Source organism: Macrobrachium rosenbergii, chromosome 54, assembly GCF_040412425.1.
Source record: "Macrobrachium rosenbergii isolate ZJJX-2024 chromosome 54, ASM4041242v1, whole genome shotgun sequence".
NCBI classification, from domain to species: domain Eukaryota; kingdom Metazoa; phylum Arthropoda; class Malacostraca; order Decapoda; family Palaemonidae; genus Macrobrachium; species Macrobrachium rosenbergii.
In genome coordinates this window covers 17,312,531-17,330,490 of record NC_089794.1, presented here as the reverse complement: position 1 = coordinate 17,330,490, position 17,960 = coordinate 17,312,531, and the positions used below count along the sequence as shown (strand labels likewise).

At 38.3% G+C, this 17,960-nt stretch overlaps 1 protein-coding gene across 2 annotated transcripts in view; it reads left to right on the top strand.

The window, feature by feature from the left end:
* The first annotated feature begins 7,037 nt into the window (after positions 1–7,037).
* LOC136834789 (whirlin-like) overlaps positions 7,038–17,960 on the top strand; it is an 846,147-nt gene continuing 835,224 nt past the window's right edge. For both annotated transcript variants that reach the window (XM_067097498.1, XM_067097497.1), the window contains exon 1: positions 7,038–8,122. The gene's annotated coding sequence lies outside the window, so the exon portion shown is untranslated. The remainder of the gene's footprint in view (positions 8,123–17,960) is intronic.

Here is a 17,960-nt window from a genome sequence, read left to right as displayed (position 1 = left end):
CGCACTTCGGGAAGTATCTCTAGAGGCGACGAAGTTAAGTGTAACGAATTTCGCTAAAAGGAATTTGGAGGTTACGAAAAAGCAATTCATCCTTTTTGATGCCTGGTTAGGCCTAATGGGTTACCGTAGACTGTGCAGATTGACAACTTCAGTTATAAGGTAAAGGAGTTTTTTTTTTAAATTTTTCATTAATTCGTGTGCCAGTATTATTATAATTTGGCTGTTTTTGTTTAGTCTTTGTTGTTATTGCTAGAAAAAACTGTAATGAGTTTTTATATGGAGGTGTATAGGCCTAGTCTGGGCTAGGCCTAATACTAGTTTTAGGCTTTCGAAAGTGTAAATTTTTAGGATAAGTCACTATTGTTGTTCGACGTTAAAATTTTGGTTTTTTAAAAGTCATTAGGAGTGGTTCTGGTATTACTTTACTTGAATGTTTTTTTTTTAATATTCGATGTGATCATAAGTCTCCTTAATATAATTAACAAACACAAAACGCTGCTCAAATCTATCACAAATTTACTTTTACCGAGATATTTACCGTCTTTTCTGTATGCTTTGGCATCCGTTCCAGTTGGGCTGGTTTTTAAGTAAAATTATACCGTGTTTTGAGAGGTTCACGCTTTCATTAGGCTACAGCCAGAATTCAACAATTAGAGAGATTCCCGCCAGTCGCCGACCGGGATGCCAATTCCCGTGATGTACAATATACTAGTATTGTACCAGCCCCGGTATTTTTCCCGTGCCCCCAGGTTAGTAAATAGTAGCCATCTCGAGGGACTTTGGGCGTGGGAAACATTATGAGATTATGTTAAAGAAAATCCTATGGTTAGTTTTTAAGGTATGGCGTTCCCCATTTTTCAGGGAAAGGTTTCGGTACTCGGTTACGTCTCGGGATAATGAGACCGGGACAGGTTACGGCTCTTTTGGCGGGGGGGGGGGGAGACCAGGGGTGCTTACAGGTTATGACCTTTTTTTGCCACCCCCCCCTCCCCCGGCAAGTCAGGCCACATCGCCCTATGTTACGTTAGGGTAGGTAAGATCTTGCTAGGTCAGACCTAGCATTATAGGAAAGGTTATGCCCATTTATGTATGAGGAACCAGTCCCGGTCGACGACTGGCGGGAATCAGGCCGGGCAACTAAAGTAAAGTTTTACCTCAAGGGTAAACTATAATGGGAGACGAAATTGGGAAACGGGGTATTTGGTGGGGAATTACACTCAAACAAAGAATATAGCCTAGCCTAGCCAAGAGTAGGGTGCTGCGTCCTGACAGATTTTTGTGGGAGGGGGATGTTCTAATGGGGCGTGCCCTCATAGAAACCCCCCCCCTCACCCCAACGCACACCAAATTTGACATAAGGGAACATAGGCCTAAATCATAAAAGTAAAAATTGGGTGCATTCTAGGTTAACTTTTCCTAACCGACGGTAGCACGGCTGGTACTGCCTAACCTGCGGAGGGGTGAATCACCACCTAACCTGACCCAGGATCTCATAAATCATATATGTAAATTCAGGGATGTGCCCTCCTTTAATCTAACCTGACACAACACATCACTTTGAACAGTTTAAGTAAACCATCTGTTATGTAGGCTAATAATAGGCTTATCTTCCTTACCTAACCAGAATGTGAATCTTAAGTAAACCATCTGTTATGTAGGCTAATAATAGGCCTATCTTCCTTACCTAATCGGAATGTGAACTTCCAGATATGTATACCATTTGTTTATCATCCTCATTTTTTTTTTAACTTGGGGGTGGGACTATAAAAGAATAAATACCTATAATGCCACAAAAAAAAAAAAAGATCGGGAGCTTGTCGAGTTTTATAGTGGTTCAGTGTAGAGAGAAACATGTTAACTGATAGCCTTAGACCCATTATTAAGTAGAGGGCTTTAAGGCTTTGGAAGGTTGCTTATTTTAAGGTGCCGACTTCGGTGTGATAATCTTTTATAGGCATGGGGAGCAGGTTTGTTACTCATGTACAGTTGAATTCAAATTTCCGTCGACATTTCACCCAGGGAATTATCGACGGAAATTTGAATTCAGCGGTACATGATTAACACCGGGCCCCTCCTCATCCCTGTAAACGGTTATCGATTGATTGAATATAGAATTTAGGCCAAAGGCCAAGCCCTGGGACCTGTGAGGTCATTCAGCGTTGAAACGGAAATTGACAGTAAAAGCTTTGAAAGGTGTAACGGGAGGAAAGCTTCGCAGTTGCACCATGAATCAATTGTTAGGAGAGGATGGAAAGTAAGATGGAAGAGAGAATATGAAAGGAGGTACAGTAGCCTAAATGGAACGAAAGGAGTGGCAGATAGGGGCCAAAGGCACGCTGCAAAGAACCTTAAGTAATGCCTACAGTGCACCGCATGAGGTGCACTGATGGTACTACCCCTCTACTGGGTATAAACGATTATCACACCGAAGCCAGCACTAAAATATGTAAACCTGCACGCACTAGATGGCCTCAGGATTTATTGAGTCAATCTCTTGCCCTCAAACCATTCAGTTTTATGGTTAATATCAAGTTTTCTACAATACTTAATAGAAGCAACATGCCTATATGAGATACTGCTTCTATTTCAGTAGCCGTGTTGTTTTGCTTAAGGAAGAAAAAACCAAAAGAAAGCGTCGTTGAATGATGAACTGGTACACGAGGAGAACTTAATATACCCACGAAAATCTGTTATCAGACTTAAGATTTAGTTTTTCTTTATGTTCATTAATATTTATTGTTACTTTTGTTATATTTTGTTGTATTTTGCATGTCTTCATAGCATCAAAAACATTATAGTTATATAATTGCTATATAATCATGATAAATGAAGCCAGTGCATACTCACCGAAGTTGATTCATATGCGAAGTCAGAATCCTAATTATTATCCTTGGTAATAATAGTCTCTGCAGGAGTTTTCTGGTCCCGCAGAAATAACATTTCCGGAAAGTAGTATAATGCTGATTCACAGACTTCATCAGAGCCGGCGCCAGACCTCTTCGAATCCCCTATCTTCTTCAGTTCTTTCCTACAGTAGCTTATGTCCTCAGCGAATTAAGCTGCTTCTTTACATCTTGTATGTAACATTTGAGTATATCTCTCTACATTTCCCCAGCAATATTGTATATTCCTCCAATTTCCTATTTCTGTTGCTATGCTTCTCTACCTTCACCTTCCTGATGGATGGTTCCCCGTGTGTAAGCGAAGCCGTTCTCTTACAAAATCCCTCTCTGCTTCCTTGAAACTTTGGTTAGCTCCGATCATGTTGTCGTTGCAGTGGTAAGATGAAAAGTGAGGTTTGTTGTCAATACCACCCTCAAACGAGGGCTTTGTTATTGTCAACATAGGTTGTTAACTTGTTTCAATACTGTTGAACAACCCTTCAACCTTCCCTCTAGACGTTCAGTGGTTTTAACAATACCGGAATATTGGTCAATAATATATACCGCGTAAGGATACCCTAGTGGTTCTAAGGGTACCAGGAACGCTAAGAGTTCCCGATCGGATTTTTTTTCTTGAAGCAGCATTATAGGTACTTAATATTTCATAAAGGAGTCGCAACCCCATATTTAACAAAAATGAAGGTGAGGGGGTGTGGGTTTGCTTATTGGGAAATGGATGGATGGTATATCTGGAAATCCGCATTCTGATTACGTAAGGATGGTAGGCCTATCACTACATAATAAATGGTTTACTTACCGTTCACCGTTCAAAGTGATGTGTCGTGCCAGGGCAGGTTGGATGAAACTAGCGAACTATGCTCTCTCTCTCTCTCTCTCTCTCTCTCTCTCTCTCTCTCTCTCTCTCTCTCTCTCTCTCTCTCTCTCTCTCTCTCTCTCTCTCTATATATATATATATATATATATATATATATATATATATATTTATATGTTTATATATATAATATATATACATACACACATATATATATATATATATATATATACATATATATATATATACACATATACATATGTAATATTTCACCATCGAACTTTTTTATAGGCTTAGATAGGCCTAAGGCCTTAAGGCAGTTTCACACGCTAGGTTTTCTTGCACAATACACCCTTCATCTTATATTTATGGTAATATTTTAATCAAGCACACAGCAGCCTGAAAAACACACAGAATAAGAGCATACGATGAGAAAGAAAACAACGGCATCCTGGCCGCTTTGCTCGGTGTGAAAGTTATCAGTATTTACGGGCTTGCAGCCTGATACTCCGTCTTGATATTCCAGAAGACCAGAGAAGGAATAAATTACTGAGTCTTGGGGGTTTTAAATGTGCACGGTATTTTGTTTGTTCGACTGGAGAAAGTTGGGTGTTTTTGCACTTAAAGCTGGAAAGTCAGGTTGTGTAAGGAAAGCTGGAAAGTCAGGTTGTGTAAGGAATGGGATGGCGATAAAGAGTGGATGCGTCTGAGGTAGCTGGAAATTGTAGGTCTATGGAAGGAGTAGCGCTTTTGGTGGTAGGGGGAATCTTGGGCAAGGCGGAAGAGTAGGCTACAAATAAATTTGAGGTGTGTATGGGTAAGTGGTGGAATGAGGAAATGATTGGGTTAGTGGAAGGGAAAATGAGATAATATGAGGTTCAGATTCAAGACACGAGAGACGATTATTCGCTGGTATACAGGAAGGTGAATTCGGTAGTCGAAAGTGAGGAAGAACTTAGGGAGAATTAGAGGTTGTTCCACGGGGAAGTAAACGCAGAGGGAAAGGTTAATGCATAAATGAATATCAGAATAAAAGATTCAAATGGGGACGTGCCTTGCTACATGCCTTCTGGGATGAATGCAGTCCTGGGTCAATGGAGTAAGTTGTTTGAAGATGGGAAAGGGGCAGAATTGAATGTGCTGTATAAGCTCGAGAATGTCGTGTAAGTGCCGCTCAAGGACATAAAGGGGGTAGTTAAGAGGTTGAAGAATGGAAAGACATCAGTAGTATATAATATATATATACACTACATTATATACATACATACATACATACATACATGCATATATACTGTATATACATATATGTGTATATACGGTATACATATACTGTATATGTTTATATATATATATATATATATATATATATATATATATATATATATATATATATATATGTATGTATACATATATAATTGAATTTATGTCACCTATACGCGCATGAATTTTTATTGTCACCTATACGCGCATGAATTTTTACATTCGCAAACATTTAGCCACAAATATCGTTTATTATCGAATTCACTATACATTAGGAGTAGCTTACGCTTAAAGGGAATTATAATTGAAAAGCGCTTATGCCCTGACCAGGATTCTGACGTGGGTCTCTGGTTGAGAAACAGGGATAGACATTCGACATTGACCACTCGCTTCCCAAGGGGGATAGAATTGTTAAGTGCTCCCGGCCCGGCCAGGATTCGAACCTTGGCCTTTGGTTTAGAAACATTGATAGGTAGGGGATTTTGACTCGTGTGTGTGCGCGCGCGTGTATTTGTGAAAGGATTATGTCAAGTTACGTTGGCTATTGCAGGTTTAATTAAAATATGGCCTTAAACGACCGTAGAGTTTCTCAAATTTTTAATGAATAATTTTTCTTGTTTAGATTTCCAGTGTTTAGAATTAGTTCTCAATCTTTTTTTTTTTTTTTCTAGCGAGGCCACCCTAAATAATGTAATCATTACCGTGGCACCAATTCTTCACCATCCCACCATATCGCATGAATTTACTTCTTATTTAATGAATAAAATTATTATCCACACTCAAACGAAAATCAGCACACCGCACATGCAGAAATAGACTGTGCAAACAAAGAGCATATCAGAAGAATTAGATAAACATAACTAGAGTAGACACACTGATAATAATTATATGAAGACTTCTGCAAACTTTTTTTTTTACAAATGTTCATTGAGACGATGTAGCCAAGACAAAATTCATGACAATCTTGCGGCACCCCTAGGCGCTGTCTGTGGCACCCCAGGGTGCCACGGCACCCAGTTTGAGAATCATTGTGTCGCTCTAGATATTGCAGTCTGGATTTTTTTTTTTTATCGTTATAACACAGGACCACTTTTCCGAAACAAGTTTTAGAGGGTCTGGTAAATAAGTCTCTTGAAAAGTGCAATTCTGAGTTACAATTTTTCATGCTGATTCAGTTTCAAGCACCAACGTGACAACGCATATAGCAAGCATTATCTATGGTACATCACTATACTGTGATGCACCATAGATAGTGAGTTGGCTGAAGAGGACCGTCGTGCAAACGGTCGCAAGCTCCCATTTTTAATTTTTTTTTTTTTTGCATTTTTTATTTTGATAAATACAGAATTGGCCCCCTCCCGTAGGCGGGGGAGCGCCGTCAGTGCACCTCACGGGTTGCACTGTAGAAATTACTAAAGGTTCTTTGCAGCTTCCCCTGGGCCCCGAGTTGCAACCCCTTTTATTACTTTTACTGTATCTCCTTTCATATTATCTTTCTTCCATCTTGCTATCCACCCTCTCCTAACAACTATTCAAAGTGCATCTGCGAGATTTTCCTCCTGTTACACCTTTCAGACCTACCTACTCTCAATTTCCTTTCCAGTGCTGAATGATCTCAAAGGTTCCAGTGCATGGCCTTTAGCTGAAACTCTATATTCCATTGCAATATAGCATTACTCATATATATATAACTGTGGATTTTTACTTACTAGGGTAAACATTCGTATTTTGATGTGAAAATTACTCGTGCGTTTTTACACACACATTTATAAAAGACTGGTGCCAATTTGACAGATTTACCGATTAAACAGCGTTGCTTGTCTGCTCTACCAATATTTGATATGGAACTTAACCAACACCTGTTGAACTGTTCAGCTTAGGCTATGTCTAATGAGTGTTCTCAGAGATATGAAAAAAACAATGGCGGCAAAGATCAAGTTTTTCATTTTTTTTTTGGAACACGCACACACACATATATTTGTTTATTTCATAAGAGATTAAAAGTATGGTCTTAATTAAATGAGTAAGAATTAGAGGTCTTGTTAACATTAGCATGTACGGGAGAAAGAGAGAGAGAGAGAGAGGGAGAGAATGAAAGTTAACAGTGACCGTTCTCGCATAAAGGCTTCAGTGATGTATATGCTGTGTATAAAATATTATCATCTCCCATAAATATGCAAAGGAAAAAGTAGCGTCGTATTAACGCGGACAGAAAAAATGGGATCAGCATAAACGTTTGTAAAAAGTGGGGGTTCATATTAACACGAGAGAGAGAGAGAGAGAGAGAGAGAGAGAGAGAGAGAGAGAGAGAGAGAGAGAGAGAGAGGATTAATGAACATGCACCTGTACGAAAGTAAAGAGAGAGAGAGAGAGAGAGAGAGGCAGGCAATCGTCGCTCTTAACTTTGTGAGATCAATGGGTCGTGTGTGTATGTGTGTGTGTTTGTATGTGTGAGTGAGTGCGTGCGCGCGCGTGAGTTGTGTGTGTGTGTGTTTGTGTGTGTGTGCGTGTGTGGTGTCTCTTTCTGCCACTGGCCGCCAGATGGCGCCTTTTGCCACAACATCGACACTAAATCACTTTTGACATCTATTTATTTCCCCCGGGTTCGCTCCTGCGACAGAAATCAACCTTCTTAGAAACGTTTGAAGTGACGTCACACGGTTCGGTCCTCATGCCTGGCTGGAGAGAAAAGAAGAGAAAAGAGAGAGAGAGAGAGAGAGAGAGAGAAAGAGAGAGAGAGAGAGACAGAAAGAGAGAGAAAGACGGAATGAATCGGCAATTAATGTTACACAATGTATACTAGAAACGCCTCGGGCTTGATCGTACGTTTGGCAATGAGAGGTCGCGGGTAAGAGAGCTCTCTCTCTCTCTCTCTCTCTCTCTCTCTCTCTCTCTCTCTCTCTCTCTCTCATGTACGCGCGCGAGAGAGAAAAAGAGAGTAGTGTTCCATTGACGATGGTGGAGTAAGCATCTGTTCTGTTGCTGGTGATGCGTGGAAGCTGTGGTGTTTAGCCGCTTAGATATTATAGATAGAAGTTGTCATTTTTTTAATTTGTGTCTGTCTGTATCGCCAGTTATCTGTTTTGCCGTTGCAGTCCGTTGGATTATTACGTCAACGTCACTTCTTCTGTTACTCTGCTAAATACAGGTGAGCCAAGAAGAAGAGAGAGAGAGAGAAAGCAGATGATTGGGAGAGCGAAAAAGGACATTTTCTTCGGCGAAAAATGGCACGCTGGCATTGCCCACTGTCAATTCCGTCCTTTTCAACCCGGAATACGTCCGATTTTGTCGCTGTCATCAAACCGAAAGGGTGTTTTTGGGCGAGTGAAGTGGTCCTCCCTCCATTTTGCCTCAACCTGGTTCGCGTTTGAAGTGTCGTAGCGAAGGAGACACACAGCTTTGCGAAATATCAAGTGGGAGAAAATTTTCAATCAAGTTCCCCGGGAAATGGACAGTTGGAATGTTGATGGTGTCTGCTCATCATTCTTCGGTTTTTGTAGCTTTCTATCGCGTTTGTTATCCGTTTCACCTTCGCAGACTTGGCGTGTTTGCACCGTGATGTTTTTGAGAGTATTCATTGTCATTGTTTCATTAGTTCCTCATTAGGTTTGATAATATTGGTACCTTTAAAAATACTCATTAACACGTGAAGAGTCTGTTTTCTTTTGGCTCTTATAAGAACTACAATAGACACATGAGGTGTTGTTATTCATGATGAAAGTTCTATTAAGAAGAAACTGTTGACATTGAATTGTCAAGAAGGAGGCATTTTGAATGAATTGACAGGAAGGAGACAGTTTTGAAATTACATGTGCATGCGTTTGTTTGTGTGTGTGTGTGGGTCTGCATGTTTATACACACAAACGATGAAGTATTTACATACGTGTGTGTATGTGTCTGTTGATCGCTTGCTTATGCATACTTGTAATACATACATGTGTGTATGTGTTTGCATGGTACGCTTAGAAAGCACAATAATAAGATCTCCTGTAGACTAACAATTTATCATGCAGTTAAAGGTATGTGTAGTTAATTTTTTCGAAAATTATGTGAAAAAATGATATATTTATTAACTATAAGCATGCACAGAATATCACATTTTGATATTCATTAGGTATTTTAGCTACTAGAAGTCACCTAGAGCTACTAGACCGGGTCAGTGTCTCCATTTTTAACCTTGAATAGTTTTATCTGGGCCCATTCTTAAGGCTCATGTCAAGTAAGGGGTCGGAATTAAAAAATATTTTAGTTTTATGTAAAAGAAAATTGTTATGCCGGCTTTGTCTGTCCGCCCGCACTTTTTCTGTCCGCCCTCAGATCTTAAAAACTACTGAGGCTAGAGAGCTGCAAATTGGTATGCTGATCATCCAACCTCCAATCATCAAACATACCAAATTGCAGCCCTCTAGCCTCAGTAGTTTTTTATTTTATTTAAGGTAAAAGTTAGACATAATCGTGCTTCTGGCAACGATGTAAGATAGGCAACCACCGGGTCCTGGCTAAAGTTTCATGGGCCGCGTCTCATACAGCATTATACCGAGATCACTGAAAGATAGATCTGTTTTTGGTGATCTTGATTATACGCTGTAGCAGCTGTACAGAAAACTCGATTGCCCCGAAGAAACTTTGGCGCATTTTTTACTTGTTTATTTTTGTCTCAAAAACTTGGAAAGTTCGAGGCCCCTGGTCTTCAGGATCCGGCATTTATGCCGAAAGTAGCCTTTTTAAGGAATATGTTTGACCTTGACTCATTTTAAGGTCACAGGTCAATTTAAAAGTTAGACTTTTATAGGAAGGTTATTAATCTTTTGCCTTAATTTGTTTTTTACCTAACCCATTTTTTTAGGTCAAAGATCAATTAAAGGTCTATATCTGAATCTTCCGCCTTAATTTTTTTTTTTACCGAACCCATTATTTTAGATCAAAGGTCAATTGAAGGTCTATACCCTGTTCTCTGATTTTGTTGAAACTTGGTAGGCAGGTGTCTTGCAGGTACGTTGTAGACTGATGTTTATGCTTTCAAAATATTTCCAACTTTGACCTACCCTGCAGGGTCACAGGTCAGTTGAAAAAGTTAGACTTTTATCCTAGCACTGTTTGCTTTTCTCCGATTTTCATTGAACACGTAGAGTTTGTACCTGGGATTGGTGACTATTTGCCCCGATTATTATTATTATTATTATTATTATTATTATTATTATTATTATTATTATTATTATTATTATTATTATTATTATTATTATTATTATTATTATTATTATTATTCAGTAGATGAAACCTATTCATATGGAGCAAGCCCACCAAAGGGGCCATTGACTTGAAATTCAAACTTCCAGAGAATATGGTGTTCACTAGGAAGAAGTAAGAGGAAGTAGAGGGAAATACAGAAGAGATCCCTCTTATTAAAAAAGGTATATTCTGTATTTTGACCTTTATTTCAGGGTCACAGCACAGGTCCATTGAAAGGTCAGTATTTTGTTTTCCTAGGAATTTGATGGAACTGAGAAGCATCTTTTTTCCTAGAGCTTTTGTTTTTAATTAAGGTGCATGTTGTAATACATTTTACGTACACCACATTTATGGAATGACGGTATTAAATGGTATTGTATGTTCAACAGAGCAGATACAAATTGAATTATTATTATTATTATTATTATTATTATTATTATTATTATTATTATTATTATTATTATTTGTAAAGATGACTCTTTCACAAAAGCCATTCTTACATTGAGAACTCCCATAGAATATAAAACCTCTAAAAAAAAAGAACTCGGTAACCATATAAAAAAATGCAATTGACAGCTATAAGCTGAACGAAAGTAGTTGATAATACTAATGTGGTTTTCTTTCGATAGAAATAAAATCACACTGGCAGCGCTTGAGAACCTTGTAACAAGCACGCATTTTAATTACATGTATTGTCATGAGCTGAAGTCAGCTGTTAACAAGCGCACATTTTAATAACATGTATTGCTATGAGCTGAAATCATTTGTTAACAAGCGCATATTTGTCCAGTATGTGGCGCCACTGGCGGCTTCGGTTACTTGTTGCATGTAGCGTTTTGATAAGCAGATGTGGATGTGTTTACTGAGTCCTCAATAACTACAAGCAATAATTGTAGAATAGTAGTTTTGTGGTAGCCATTACATTTAATGTTTTGCACGTAGAATCACGTGAAGGTACAAGCTCTTGTAACGTATTTGATAACAAGCTCTTTTTAGTTGTCAGTCCACACAAATCTACAAGTGCCTTGTAGCGTTGTAATAAAAGAAAACCTTCGTAGACTCCCCAGAAGCTACAAGTACTCGCAGCATGAAACGCAATGATAACCAGATCACATTCATACTAAATTTAGGTGTATCAGGCGCTACAGGTGCTGGCAGCGTGTTTTGTGTGCAGCGTCTACAAGTACTTGTTACATACAGTATTTTAACATGTTGTATGAGCTATACAGTAGTATAGAGAAGTACTTGTAACATACAGTATTGTAGCATGTTGTATGAGCTATAGTATAGAGAAGTACTTGTAATGACCAGTGTTTTATTACGGGCTGCCGTTGAAACAAGAGCCCGTGTCAGCATATAACTGACTTAATCTAACAAAGAAGTACTTGATTTTGAAGCCACAGAAGGATATACGTATGCAACATTACAGTCTAAACAATGTACAAATGTAAACAAGAGCTCCTTAAAGACAATTACAGCTTTAAACGGCAACTGAACCCCCCCCCAAGAGCTTTATGACTACAAGTTCAACAATAGAACAGGGGTCACTAAAACAAGCTTACCATTACCAAAAGCCTCTGCAAGCTACAAGTTTACAAGTGACAGCTGCAAAGCATACTCGCAGCATTTCGATAACCGCCTTTTCCTTGCGAGGAGAGATTACTATCAGCAAGGAGAGATTACTAGCCTCCCTGCACAGACTATCAGCGACAGCGCAAGTCTCCTACGTAGGCCTACTGCCTTCCCGCGTCTCTCGCACTCGGCCTATAGCTATAGCTCAGGCTTGGTCGACCACAACACATAATTGCGTACGTAGGGACGTCTCCTAGCTCTCTCTCTCTCTCTCTCTCTCTCTCTCTCTCTCTCTCTCTCTCTGTAAGAAACTCGAGTTTCAAATATGTAACATTTTATTTGTGCTATTGTTGGTTTACTCTCTCTCCCCCTCAGCAACTGAAGTTTCTAATATGTAGCATTTTATTCGAGTTGTTGTTGGTTTACTCTCTCTCTCTCTCTAAGAACTCAAGTTTCTAATATGTAGCATTTTATTCGTGTTATTGTTGGTTTACTCTCTCTCTCTCTCTCTCTCTCTCTCTCTCTCTCTCTCTCTCATTTTAGTAGTAGTAGATTAATTTTAGGAGCGTATACATATTACGCCGACTGCCAGCATTCTGGCGTGTACGCCAATAACGCAAAGAGGAAATAATGAAGAAAAGTGCTTCCCTTCTTCCGAGTTGGATCGTCGTCTGTTAGCCCCCCTCCCCCCTTCCTATCTCCCCCTTCCTATCTCCCCCTTCCACTCCCTTCGCTCACTTACCGTTCCCCCTATCTCCCTTTCGTCTATACGTAATGTGTAAGGTCTCTTTGGATTATGCAAAGCTTGGCGCTGTGTTTATGACGGTCTCGGCAGTTCGGTACTTGGGAATACGTTAGCGTAGTTTTACCCTACGTTACAGAAATTATGGTGCGTTCAAGGGTTTCTCTCTCTCTCTCTCTCTCTCTCTCTCTCTCTCTCTCTCTCTCACACACACACACACACACACACACACACACACAAACACGCAAATTAGTTTGGTTGAAGCCGTTGTAAATTATGTATAGGCCTAGACATGTCAAAGATTTGAGGAAAAGCTTCGTAAAATGTGTGGTGTTGATGTATTTTGAATATTTTAATTTTTGCTCATAGAATTCTCTCTCTCTCTCTCTCTCTCTCTCTCTCTCTCTCTCTCTCTCTTTCTCTCTCTCTCTCTCAGGTCAGTCAAGTTGTTTGTATTTGCTGTGAATTTTGTATAGGCCTAGACACGTCTAGGATTTGAGGAGAAGCTTCGGAAAATGTGTGGAGTTGATGTTTTTGAATATTTTACTCTCTCTCTCTCTCTCTCTCTCTCTCTCTCTCTCTCTCTCTCTCTCTCTCTCTCTCTCTGCTAGTGATGGCCCAGGGGGTTTATTGTATCTTTCTTTACAGTCTAGCCTGCTTACGCGTTATTATTATTATTATTATTATTATTATTATTATTATTATTATTATTATTATTATTATTATTATTATTATTATTATTATTACCAAAGTGCTTGAATAGGGAGTTTTTTTGCCACCGTATTGACTTCGCTGACTTTTGTTTGGTGATGTTAATGTTAAACTATTTTATTTATTGGCCAGTTTTGTTCCTTTCATGATATACGAATTGCTTGCAATAGTGTATGCCTATAAATCTGTAAGTGCAATGGTAGTAATTACCTTCATTAGTATTTATAAGTGAGTTTGTTGCCATTATACATTTTTATTTCTAAGCCAGCAGGTTGCAACTGCACCTGTTTTTATTTGTGTTTGACAGTTGCAATTACTCTTGTAATTGTTCAGTCCATTGACGTTTATTGTCGATTTTCAAGGCAGGTGGTTGCATATTCGTTTACCTTGTTAGTAGATTTATCAGTAAGGTGATTGATATTGCACTGATAAACAGTTCATGAAATCCGTAGGGGGTTATTGCAGCCGGTGCACTCATGCGGTGCACTGTAGGCATTACTTAAGGTTTCTTTGCAGCGGGGCTTCGGCCCTTAGCTGCAACCCCTTTCGTTCCTATTATTGTACCTCCTTTCATATTCTCTTTCTTCCGTCTTACTTTCCACCCTCTCCTAACAATTGATTCATAGTGCAACTGCGAGGTTTTCCTAGTGTTACACCTGTCAAACCTTTTACTGTCAATTTCCGTTTCAACGCTGAATGGCCTCATATGTCCCAGTGATTGGCCTTTGGCCTAAATTCTATATTCAATCAATCAATCAATCAGCAGTTCATGAAGTAAATGTTGAACCACTTACTGTCAGCATATAGGCTATAGGCCTATGTCCGCTTTGAGCACACACTTAGGCTAATCTCGGTTACAATTGAAATTTGTTGTAAATTCGCTTAATGCTGATTTGTAAGCGAGTTGTTTGCAGATTCACTTGTTGATTTATAAGCAGGGTCAGTGTTAATGTATAAGCAGGGTCATAGACCAAGGGTCTTATGACGTAACTATAAGTGAGGAGAGTCCATAGGCACGTATTTGTTGACATGAGTGAATATGCCACGTCCCAGAGTGGGAAGGCTGCAAATGGAATCCCAGGTAAAAAAATGTCACAGGTAAAAAAGTCACAGGAAAAAAGTCACATTAATCTTTCCTAGATAGTGGCCCCCCAGGGTTTTAACCCGGTATGTATCCTCCACCTTTGTGTTTAAAGTACAATCCTGTTGGGGATTACTGTAAAAACATAAACAAAAGACTGTAAACTAATGTGACCATTTTTCCAGTGACTTTTTTTTCCCCCGAGCCAAAATTGCGAGTTTTTTTCCCCTGTGACTTTGTTCCTAGTCAAAATTGTAACTTTTTTCTGTGACTTTTTCCTAGCCAAAATTGTGACTTTTCCTGTGACTTTTTTCCTAGCCAAAATTGACTTTTTTTCTGTTACTTTTTTTTTTCCTGTGACTAGGCCTATATTATCGGCCACCTACAAGTGTAGTACGCATTGCTGACCTGTGAGCGGATGAAAATCCAGTTTCTCGTTGAAGTATCAATGACAAGAAATTCACACATCACTGAATTATTCAAATCATATTCTCGCGAGAATTCGGTCTAGACAAAACAGAAAATCGACGAACGGTTCGGCAGTATTTTTGTGATTTGGACTTAATGCATTAGGTGAAGTACCGTACTGTAAAAATTTGATGGTTTCGCCAAAAGAAGACTTTTAGACGCTCTGTTAGTAGTTTGTGTAGTTGGATAAAAACAATTTGAAAGCTGGGTTATGGGTTTCTGTTACTTGTTTTGGAAAATGATTTTGAAAAGTGTGTTAATCTGACAAAGGTGTTTAGGAAAATGTCTATGGGTTTTGTTGGTGTTTATCGAAAATATCTGTCTGTAATGAAATGTTTTTGTTTGATTAGTTTTATTCAGTGGGAAACGACTTGCTTTATTAAATATAGGTGTCTATAGCCAATATATACAAACAAACACGCATATATATATGTATATATATATGTATATGTATGTATGTATGTATATATATATATATATATATATATATATATATATATATATATATATATATATATATATATATGTTAGTAGTCCAGTGGTTGCCATCCTTTCGTCACTCACCATGGAGTTCGTAGATCGATCCCAGGTAAGGGGGTGCGAAAAAAGATTTCGGCCTGCCTTTTTTTATTTATTTACTGGGCCTATTCTGAACCACTTAGTGAACCAGTTATCCAGTAATCAATTTACTATGGCGAGGAACCACATGGTTGGGAACTACTACACCTCTGAAGACCAGCTGAAAACCAGAGGGGTAAATCTTTAGGGTGAGGTTGCTAGCCCCTCACCCCGCTTAGCGGATAGATGGACAAGGGGCTCTTGTTCCGACAACTTGAAGCATTATCTCTGGTGGTCGTTCTTCCAAGTACTGACGAGACCCAGCGTTACTTATGTGCTGATGATGGCAGTGCTGACTTAATGTTGATAGATAATGAAAGGGGGGGGGTGTTGGTAATTCAGACTAGCACGCGATTTATATATACTGTATGTATACACACACACACACACACACACACACATATATATATATATATATATGTGTGTGTGTGTGTGTGTGTGTGTGTGTGTGCATGTATACGTAGCTATTAAAATAGAGAGAATGGTCTTACCAGTTGTGTTAACTAGTGTTTTGGTAGTTATCTGCATAGAGGACTCATCCTCAATAAATGTAACAGTGACAGTTCTCTTTTAGTTTTCTTTGTTGCCATTTCCTGTTAAATATATATGTAAGTATGTATGTGTATATATATATATATATATATATATATATATATATATATATATATATATATATATATATATATATATATATATATATATATATATATATATAGGTATATAAATTGCATAGTAGCCATTTTCCTGCATTTTTTCCTCTTGCGTAACATATGGGGAGTCTGTTGATTCTTATTTAGAGTATCTAATGACATTTTGTTCTTATATCTTGGGAACAATATTAATAAAAATAATAATAATAATAATAATAATCATCATCATCATCTTCATCTTCATCTTCATCTTCATGCTTGATAAGAAAAAACATCTTGGCAGTTTGTTGACGGTGGTGATTGTTAATAGAATCTCTTGTTGAAACTACTTTGACGATTACCGATTTTCACATATCAAGCCTGCAACGGTTAACAAACAATATGGCTAGTAAGGCGACAATTTATCAGTTAGTCGCCGGTATCCACCAAAAGTTAATTATCTAGAGGAAACCACATGGTGAATATGTAGATCAAGTTTCATCGCAGTCCGTTCGCGTAATTTTTTTTAGGTACCAGACAAAGACACGTATACTTTACGGACGAGTTCAGAAACAATGCCTCCGTAGCGCAGGTAATAATCATAATGGCGTTTGTGTGGGTGAGGGCGTGGTCGCTTTTTTTCTACCTCGTGTAATTCCTGTAGAATGGTGTTGGAAACTTTCGTTCGTTTTTTATACAGTAGCTTATTTGTTTTTTTTTTTTCAGTCATAAACCACTCCTTCAATCTTCCGCTGTTTGCATTTATTGATATTGTATCATTTTACATGTAGCCTACACAAACATTTAGAATACACACAGTACATATATATATAATATATAAATAGATTGTAGATATATACAGGTATACCGGTATGTATATATATACAGTATATACAGGTGTTTGTATATATATATATATATATATATATATATATATATATATATATATATATATCTGTGTGCGTGTGCATGTGTTATGTGTGGAATATTCATATAGACAATCTTCATTCATATACATAGTCTGTAGGATTCATTGTGGCCCATTATCTGCTTATTGATCAACACTTTAATATTCATATTTAAAGCGTTTTATTTTCTTGCTTCAGAATAACATGCACCTGTTTTTGCATATTTTGTCACGTCATATTTTCCTTATTATTCCATGATAGTCTTGGATGAAGAAAGCACCTTCGATATTTTTGCGAGACGAACTTAATTAAGGAGTTTATTGTTACATTGATAACCTGGGTCCCTGGGAGCGTTCAGCATCCCCCTCCTTTCAATTATGACTTGGTTAATTAACTGAAGTTTATTTTGCCCCTATTTGGTGGGAGGGATGGGTGGGTCACCCCAGGCACCGAAATTTAATTGCTTTAGGCTACACCTGATGGGGACCCTATAACCAGTGATCTCAGGTCTTGGTCTGCACCATTGGTTCTGTATTGCTGCTTTTGATCAGTTGGTAAGCCATTATTTCCGTATACATATACTCGTACGTTGACACTTTCATTGTATGTAAGAGTACTTTCTATTTTGGGGAAACTTTGCTTTGAATTTCATGAACTTTGACTTCAGTAAGCTTATATGCACATCTTGGATAATAATACCAACCGTAACGGAGATACACAGTATTTTCACCAACCTGTCATCCCATTCTCTCAGCATGACCATAACCAAACCATCTCAGAATTGAATAACACTTTCCATTCTGGGGAAAGTTTTGCATAGTAGTTTATGATACTTGACTTCTGTTACCTTATATGCACATTATTAATAATATCAAAGATAACGAAGTTATACAGTCTCTTCACCAACCTATCTTCCCATTCTCTCTGCATGACCAAACCATCTCAGAATACTCTGATCTTACTTTACACTCCTCACTCCTTCAAAATTATTGAAAAAGTTCATCATATCACGCTTAGTCTTTTTTTTT